The 8,621-nt window shown below is 44.2% G+C and overlaps 1 long non-coding RNA gene across 1 annotated transcript; it reads left to right on the plus strand.

Annotated features, from left to right (window-relative positions):
• Nucleotides 1–852: 852 nt before the first annotated feature.
• On the plus strand, nucleotides 853–5,687 carry LOC122460634. Its single transcript, XR_006282072.1, has 3 exons — nucleotides 853–3,665; nucleotides 4,014–4,062; nucleotides 4,958–5,687. It is a non-coding gene; the product is annotated as an uncharacterized LOC122460634 (long non-coding RNA).
• Nucleotides 5,688–8,621: the final 2,934 nt, after the last annotated feature.

The raw sequence follows: 8,621 nt of genomic DNA on the forward strand, positions 1-8,621 counted from the left end.
TGCCCCTCCCCTGCAGATTTCACAGTGGAGACCAGATTTCACGATCCATGACGCATTTTTCACAGCGTGAATTTGGTAGGTCCCTACTCGTGATTAAGTCCCCTCTATACTACCATGTGTGTTGTAACCAGGTACCCAGACTCAATTATAGCTGGTGCCATTGAGACCCATTTCTACCAGGTTTGACTACCGCTGAGGCTAGCCCAGGTTTTGAAAACAGTTTTGATTCTAACAGTCCATCTCTATGCACACTGAGCAGGCAAGCCAGGCTGTAACCCAGTGTAGCTGGAACTATGTTTAAACACAACCTCCAGACGCGGCTCACAGCCCAGTCTTGACAGGACCTGTGTTTCATCCACAAGCTGAGAAGCCTCCAGCCTCACACTCTGGCCTGTGAACTTCAGCCAGCATTGGGAGGCAGTGGGGTTTCACGGGAAGAATTCATCCTCCTGACTCTAAAGAGTGTCTCCTATATCTGCTAGAGTAAGACGACCTCACTGGTGCATCCAGGGATGTTACCCACAGCCTGATGGGCTTTCCTTCCCCTAATTAAATCTGAGGAGAAGTGGGGTGGGGAGGAGGGAGTTTGGCAGAGAGGGGGAGTTGTCAGCATGTCCTGCCAGTGAAAAGAAGGGACTGAAATGAAAAAGTTCCTTCTGGCATGCGTAATCAAAAACTAATCACTGCTGTGTATAACTTGCTGTTGTTTCTGTGCAAGTGTGAGCCAGGGGAGTGCAGGCTGCTTGGCTAAAGGACAGAGCCCCTCCCCCGCAAACTGTCTCACACTCGGGGGTGTGGGGGGAGGGAAGTGTGTGGAGGGGAGGATTAATCCACTGTCACTGTGGATTAATGCTGACAGGAGGGCTGGACTGCGACAAGATAGATGACAGGGTTACACGGCAATGCGTGAGAACCCTGCCCCTTTTAAGCGAGCTCTGTTTTCCTTGCGTGACTGCTTTCCTTCTCTCCTCCAGCCAGCTTCCACCTTGTGACCGGCTCCCTTAACTCATTCTTTTTTGTCCATGGGAGGGAGAGTGCAGAGACTGGAGGAGTCAGGGGGCACGAGGGGAAATCTGGCCCAGGGCTTAGAAGTGAAACAAGATGCGAGAAGCCTGCTTTGTTCAGAGGGCAGCTTCTTTTACAAGAGTGGTTTGGTAGGTTAGCACTGGAAGGGAGCACAAACTCCCTGCTCCTAGCTTCCAGCTGCAGAGCGCTCTTAGAGAGCAGGAGCTCCCATGATCTCAGCCATCTATCAATAGCCTGATAGATCAATTCATTAGGGTGACCATTTTACCCAACGAGAAAACGGGACATCCGGAGGGGCCCCTCTCCCCCAATGCTGTTGCCAGTTGCTGGAACCTGTAGGGGCCCCCTCAGGAGGCTTATGCCCATGGCTGGAACCATGTGCAGGGCCCCCACATGCTGGAATGTTGCCTCCCCCTAGCCCTGCCTCCCCACCTGTGGGGGGCTGGCATCTCCGCTCAACCCTTCCCACACCGCACCTGACTCTTCTGACAAAAGTGGGCATTTGTCCAGTTTGCTCTTGCTAACTGATCAAGTCAGCAGGAGCAAACGGGACAGATGCCCCCTTTTTTTGGGGGGGGGGGGAGTGGGGACAGCTGGGACAGGGCTTAAAAAAGGGACTGTCCCAGCCACAACCAGACGTACGTTCACCCTAGTTCATGTACCCACACTGCTAATGGTAGCAATTCAGCACTCAGGCTTTTATCCTGTCACTGTAAATACAAACCAGCTGTACAAAAGGTGGTCTGCTGCTAAGGTCTTCCCCTTCAAAGTTCCAGTGTACGTCTAGCTTTCATCTTAAAAATCCCCAGTGTGCTCCTTCTAAGTAAGTCCTCAAGCCCAGCTCTGCTCCTGTTGGGGCAGTCTCTCACAGGCACCCCCAAACTCCCCTCCCCCATCACTTCCCCTGTGGGCACTCTTCAAACTGGCTCTCCCCTAAGCCCTCTACAGGGCCCCTGGCTCACTCTTCCCTCCACAGTAACCCCACCCTCACTCCCCCATCCACGAGCATGAAGCAAGCTGAGGGGGCAGTACAGTACGTGAGGAATCAAATAACTTTTGTTCCACTTCCTGCTTAAAACCTTCAGGATTTGACAAATATTAGAAAAGAGCTGCTGTGGTGGGAGTTTTTGTTTAAGATGGATATTTGTTTTAAAAGAGGTGGACTAATGCAGTCACAATGGATAAATAGCCCTGCTGGGAACACAGCAAAGTTTCTCAGAGTACAGGCGAATAAAGCAGATACATACCAACAGTTGCGGCCATGGGGCTTTCAGAGTGGTAGTAACTAAATGTTGCTACTGGCTGAAGGCTGGTGTGGGCTTGTACTCTGATGTGATTTGGTTGTCTCAATTCCATTCCTAGTGAGCATATCAGATTGGTAAAACCAATACCAGTCTCCACAAAGAGGTAATAGAGCACATAGGTAGTACAACCTTACCTCCTCCGAGTTCATCGCCCACAGCCATGCTAGGTCTGTTCCTTGGACAACTAAAGGACTTTGTCTCTAGGGCCAGCAGTCTGCTAACTTTCAAGAGTACTAAATTCACTCAGTTTTTTTAAGGATTACATTAAATGTAGAAAAAAGAGAGCCGTAAACACTAGTAACTACTTATGGGAGAATCTTGGACATGTTGCGATGGACTCCTGTGAACACAGAAATTTTGGTCACTGCCAAACTGGGATGGATTGGAACCTGTGATAGACAGGCTGTTTCTCACCACTAACTAACTGTCTAAGGCTATGTCTACACTGGCACTTATGTCGCTGAACAAAAAGTTTTACCAATGAAAAGTGCTGGTGAGGATAGCGCTTTGTCGGCGGGAGCTGCGCTCCTGGTGATGAAGCTACCGCCCCTCATCGGGGGTGGTTTTATTTTGTCACCTGGAGAGCTCTCTCCTGGCGATAGAGAGCGGCTATGCAGCGCACATTACAATGGTGTGGCCACAGCAGCACAGCCGCGGCATTGTACAGTGCACTGTGTCGACATAGCCTAATTCATCAAATCTTCCAGGACTGATGGAACTTTGTAACACTAATGCATTCTTTCCTTCCCCGGCAAACTGCTGCCCAGTTCAGAGAGTGGCACTCCAACACTCAGAATGGGGGGGGGGGGGCAGAGAAAGAACACTATAAAATATTAAACGCTCTCATCCACCTTTCATTGTATAGAATATAAACGTATAAAAGTCTTCATATAGCACCCTAGATGTACACAGCCTTGTAAAACAGTTAAATAGCACCCAACAAAAACTAGAACAGCTGCTCCAAAACATTTACAGGGGGAAAATATGAGGACAGGCCTAACTATTCAAAAGGGGCCTGGAATTTTAGGTACCTTAAAAAAAAAATGGATATCTGGGGCCTAAGTTCCTGAGCAGCAGCAACTTCTTCTGAAGTAAATGGGAAATGAGGATGACACCACTAACAAACTGCTGCCTGCCTACCAAGCAGTGAGTTGTATTCACATGCAACGTGCTAATACTGAAAATGTTTCCTTTGTTTTCAGATAGGCAGTGTGTCATGCCATTCCAGGCCAGGCTGCAGTTACGGTGGGATGTGTTGCTACACCGGAAACCTTAGAAACTACCTCACTAGCCAAATAAGAACTTCTCTGGGCACTGGAAAACACTGGGAAAGAGGTAAACCCTTAGAACGTCAGCACTAGCTGGTCTGTGAGCTAAATGAAGGCTCAGGATGATGTGTGTAGAGCTACAGTCTCCAGAAGGCTCATCTTTTCAATAGTAACATAGAAAGAGTAGTGTAACTCAAGGCACATATGATTATTGAGAATAGCTGTCATAAACCTAGAGAAAATAACTTTCTGCAATGTCCTATACATGATATTTTAACCAGGGTGCCCCCAGTGCTGCATCCCTTTTAGCTGAAGATATTTTTGTTTACTTTTGCTCTACAGTAGGCCATCAATTTAACTTCAGCTTCAGTGTTATGTTGGTTACATTTGTTTTCTTCCCCCTCAAAAACTGCAGCTGCTACGAAAAACTATAAGGAAGAATTACTCAGCTGTAGAGCTATCAGGTAATAATTACTTTGTATTTCAGTTAGTATCTTTCATTCAAGGAGCTCGGTGGGCTCCACAGGTTAATCAACTAAGCTTCAAATGACATATGAGAGATAGATGAAGGGGGTCTCTATATAGCCCTTACCTACCGGTGCATGCAGTCTCAAGGAAGAAACATGGAATCAGTTGAACGGTAGAGAACAAACTTCTATAACAGTTAGGGCAGGGAATGAAGAATAAGGTAGCCAGTTACCATTGTGAGGGGAATTTAGATAATCAACATCCTGCTTATCTCAGTAGGACACACTTTCTCTTAGAAAAAAGAAAAGGAGTACTTGTGGCATCTTAGAGACTAACCAATTTATTTGAGCATAAGCTTTCGTAAGCTACAGCTCACTTCATCGGATGCATTCAGTGGAAATCCACTGAATGCATCCGATGAAATGACTGTAGTTCACGAAAGCTAATGCTCAAATAAACTGGTTAGTCTCTAAGATGCCACAAGTATTCCTTTTCTTTTTGCGGATACAGACTAACACAGCTGCTACTTAAAACTTTCTCTTAGGTGATTGAATGCCAATAGTTGTTACTTAAAACATGGAAAAGATTGGTGGCAGTCCATGGGGCTTCAAAGCCCAAAGTTCACTGTAATAATTAAACTATCTTCCCCTATTCAACTAAATAAAAGAGATTCTAGTGACTAAAGCTAATGGAAATACTGAAGCCAATTGCGAGGGGGGAACAACAGATAACGCATGATCCTGTTGGTAGCTACAATTGTATCCCCTTCCTGTAACTATCAGCCATACAATCTCTCCACTAGCACCAACAGCCAGTGTTTTACCACTGGTAGCAGGTGACCATTATATTATAGACCCTGTAGTACTCAAAGGAGACAGCTTTTTTTTAAAGGTTAATAGTGGATATTAAACTCAACGACACAAACTGCACTTGAGTGAGAAGACAAGCAAGCATCCAGAGTTATCCCTTGTGGATGAGACTGATGCTTCAACCTCAGATTCTGGTGAGGAAACGTAGGCATGAGCAGCGTTGAAATGAGATAACACAGGCATTCTCAAACTTCATTGCACCGCAACCCCCTTCTGACAACAAACATTACTTCATGACCTCAGCAGGGGGGACCTGAGCCTGCCTGAGCCCCACCACCGCGGGGTAGGGGGGCCCAAAGCCAAAGGGCTTCAGCCCCGGCCAGGGAGGCCAGTAACCTGCACCCTGATGCCCCAGGCTGAAAGCCTTTGGCTTTGGCCCTGGGCCCCAGCAAATCTAAGCCAGTCTTGGCAACCCCATTAAAATGGGGTTGTGACCTACTTTGGGGTCCCAATCCAGTTTGAGAATTGCTGAGATAACACAAATGCTTCTGTTTTCCTTCTGAATTCTGACCTTTAACAAAGATTCCCTCCAGAGGCAAGCTCTGTTGTCCCTCAGTGGGTTTGTATATTTGCAAAGCTAACAAAGAGGGATAACTGGAGCCATTGAGTAGTGCTTTCTTTATGCTTGCACCAACATGTCTACATCTGGAAACATTTAGCATATGCTTCTGAAGCTGACTAGTTAGGAAAACTTTACTGACCACACACAATGGAATAAACTCAGCCAGCTATCTGCCCATAAAGTAAGATGCAGCAAGTTATGAGTTGTAACTGTTTTCTTATGAGAGAACACTGAAATATTTCTCAATAGCATGACACTATGTGCATATTCTTCCAACTATGAGCCTAGTTCAATTCCTCAGGCCCCATGGTTTCTGCATTTCACATTTGAATCATGCTGCTTTTCAATTTGTATACAAAATGCAAATTATGTAGCCAATAGTGTTGCCAGTTTTCCTGGAGATGCAGAGCAGATGTGTCATTCCTCCGAGGACTGGCAGCAGGACGTTCGTGACTGGTAACTAACCAGTGTTGAAACCACTATGGTCGGTCCAGGCAGCAGGATATATTACAGTCTACCATACCACAGTCAATGGCCTGTGGGGGGGGGGGGGGGGGAAGAAAAAGCAAATCATCATACTCTGGGTGTGTATAGCTTTTAATTAATCCAAATACTTCAGCCTCCTGGTTTCCCCTACCAATACTTCTAAGTACACAGATTGTCATGCACTGTGAAACTTTCATTTCAACAATAATCCTTTAAAATCAGTCATGTCTAGACTCCAATTTAGGTACTTAGCAAAATTGCCTTGAACAGTGTGGTCTGTGTAAAAAGAGCAGCTCTCTGAATTTATAACCACCCTGTTGACTAAATCACATCCCAGTGCTCTCAAGGACACTTTTTTTTTTTTTTTTTTTTTGAAGTGTCAAGGAAAATGCTACAAGGGGACACTAGGAAGAGTGTTTACAGGAAAAGCAGTATTAGCTGTGCTTCCCTGAGATCAAGGGAGATGTTGATGACAGGCTTATTTTTAAGTATTTAGCATGTTTCAAAGAGGATTATTACTTCAACATACAAATCACTGCTGTGTGATGAGCTCTATAAGCCTTCATGGGGAAATGCCTAGCTGGCCAGCTCTATGGATAAAACAAAAGTTCCATTGGGCAAAATTTCCTAAGTACTTTAGGAGCCTAAATCCCACTGACTTTCAATAGGTTTAGGCTTTAAGTAACTTAAGTGCTTTTGAAAATTTTACCTCTGTTCCCCCCTTGATGCTTAGCTCTAAGTCTTGCAACTACATCTAGACATCTCTTAGACAGTGCAGAAACCAGAGTTTTTATGGAGGGTGGCAGTTTGATACTAATACAGGTAAGAACTTCAGGCGTAATTGCAATTGTGCAAAAGACCAAATATTAGAGTTAGAAATAGAGGGAAAAAATGGATTAGTAGCATCAGTTTAATTTTATGGCGCTAACCTACAGGAAGCTCCAAATAGTGATAGATAAATTATCAGATGCTATCAAAGCACAGCAGAAGCAACCCAGTACATAGTAGGATGAGAGTGGAAATGGAACGTTCACCTTTCAGTGCTGCTGAAGGCTAAATAAAGCTAATCTTGTTCTCTGCAAATTCAGGAGTAGTTAGCTGCTAGAAAAAGAGCTGGCATTACTATGCACCAAAAAAGTCTTGATAGACAAGAGAGGCCTTTAAACTCAAACTGCTCTCAGATTAAATCTCGGAAACTAAGCTGTCAAATCTAGCTGCTACTTAGTAGGACACCTGCAATGAAAATCTGTTGTAAAAATGTGCATCTATGCAGGAGACAGAACTTTCCTGGGGGCTGGTCTGAGACTGGAATGAATGCCACCAGAAACTAAGGATCATCACAAACCTGACCATCTTCCGTTCCAACGGTGAGGCTCATTGCCTTCTCTGACAAAGGTATAGCAACACATAGTATAACCCTCCTAAAACAAGACATTCCACTGCACCTGCTTCTCCCCCTGGGAAGGATTAGAGGATAAACACATGAGATGTTAGTCATGATGCTTAATGCCTTACTAGAAGGCACTGATACCAGAGTGATAAGCGTGATATAAGAACCTGTCTAGAATAGAATAGTTGGCGATTCAGTAGGTGACATTTCTCTGAGTTAGAATTGAGCTGGTTATCCAGTATGATATGAAGGGGCAGTCTGCTATTGGAGGGTTGGGTTCATATCAAACTTAAAACAGAACTCAGGGCATTTTGTGTAGAAATATTAATCCCCGTTTAGTGGGTAAATTTCACTTCAGCTAATTACATTGTGTGCAATTACAAACTGAATAATGTTTGTGATTTTCTAAATTGTGGTGTAGTATGATGTGTGCTATTTAACAATAGGTGTGTTTTATACTAGAGGTGACTGCAACTTTATATAATGTTAAAAGAACATTAAAGTTGCAAAGTCAAACACTCAAAAGTTAAGAAATGGCTGAATTAAGGTAGTCTGTGCTGTCTCAGTTTCCTTAACCACCAAAAAGCACATCCTTGACCCAAAGCCTAGCTTCCTGCCACCTTTCAAGGTCCTGTATACTAGACTCTCTCAAAGAAAAGGACAGAACACAGTATTTTCCTCTAGCCTCATTTTTGAAAATATCCAAACTGCGTTGGCTGAAATTTTACAAAAACAATTCTGCTGAAAGATGACAGGCCGCCTGGAAAAATCTGACCAAATGATAAACTGAAAACAGAGTCTTATAATGGGAAATGTCAGCCTAATAATAGGAGCTACCATCCCCATCTATAGTATGTGTTTGCTAAAGTGCTGAGCCTCTTTTTCACTGAAAGGCACCAAACTTATAGTAGTTTCAATATTACTGCTAAAAGAAAAAAGGAGTACATGTGGCAATTTAAAGACTAACAAATTTATTTGAGCATAAGCTTTTGTGAGCTACAGCTCACTTCATCAGATGCATTCGGTGGAAAATACAGTGGGGAGATTTATATACATAGAGAACATGAAACAACGGGTGTTACCATACGCATTGTAACCAGAGTGATCACTACAAAAAGTTTTGATTATCCCTACAAAAAGTTTTTTCCCCCTGCTCTCCTGCTGGTAATAGCTCACCTTAAGTGATCACTCATTACAGTGTGTATGGTAACACCCATTGTTTCATGTTCTCTATGTATATAAATCTCC

The sequence above is a fragment of the Dermochelys coriacea genome, chromosome 6 (genome assembly GCF_009764565.3).
Source record: "Dermochelys coriacea isolate rDerCor1 chromosome 6, rDerCor1.pri.v4, whole genome shotgun sequence".
NCBI lineage: Eukaryota > Metazoa > Chordata > Testudines > Dermochelyidae > Dermochelys > Dermochelys coriacea.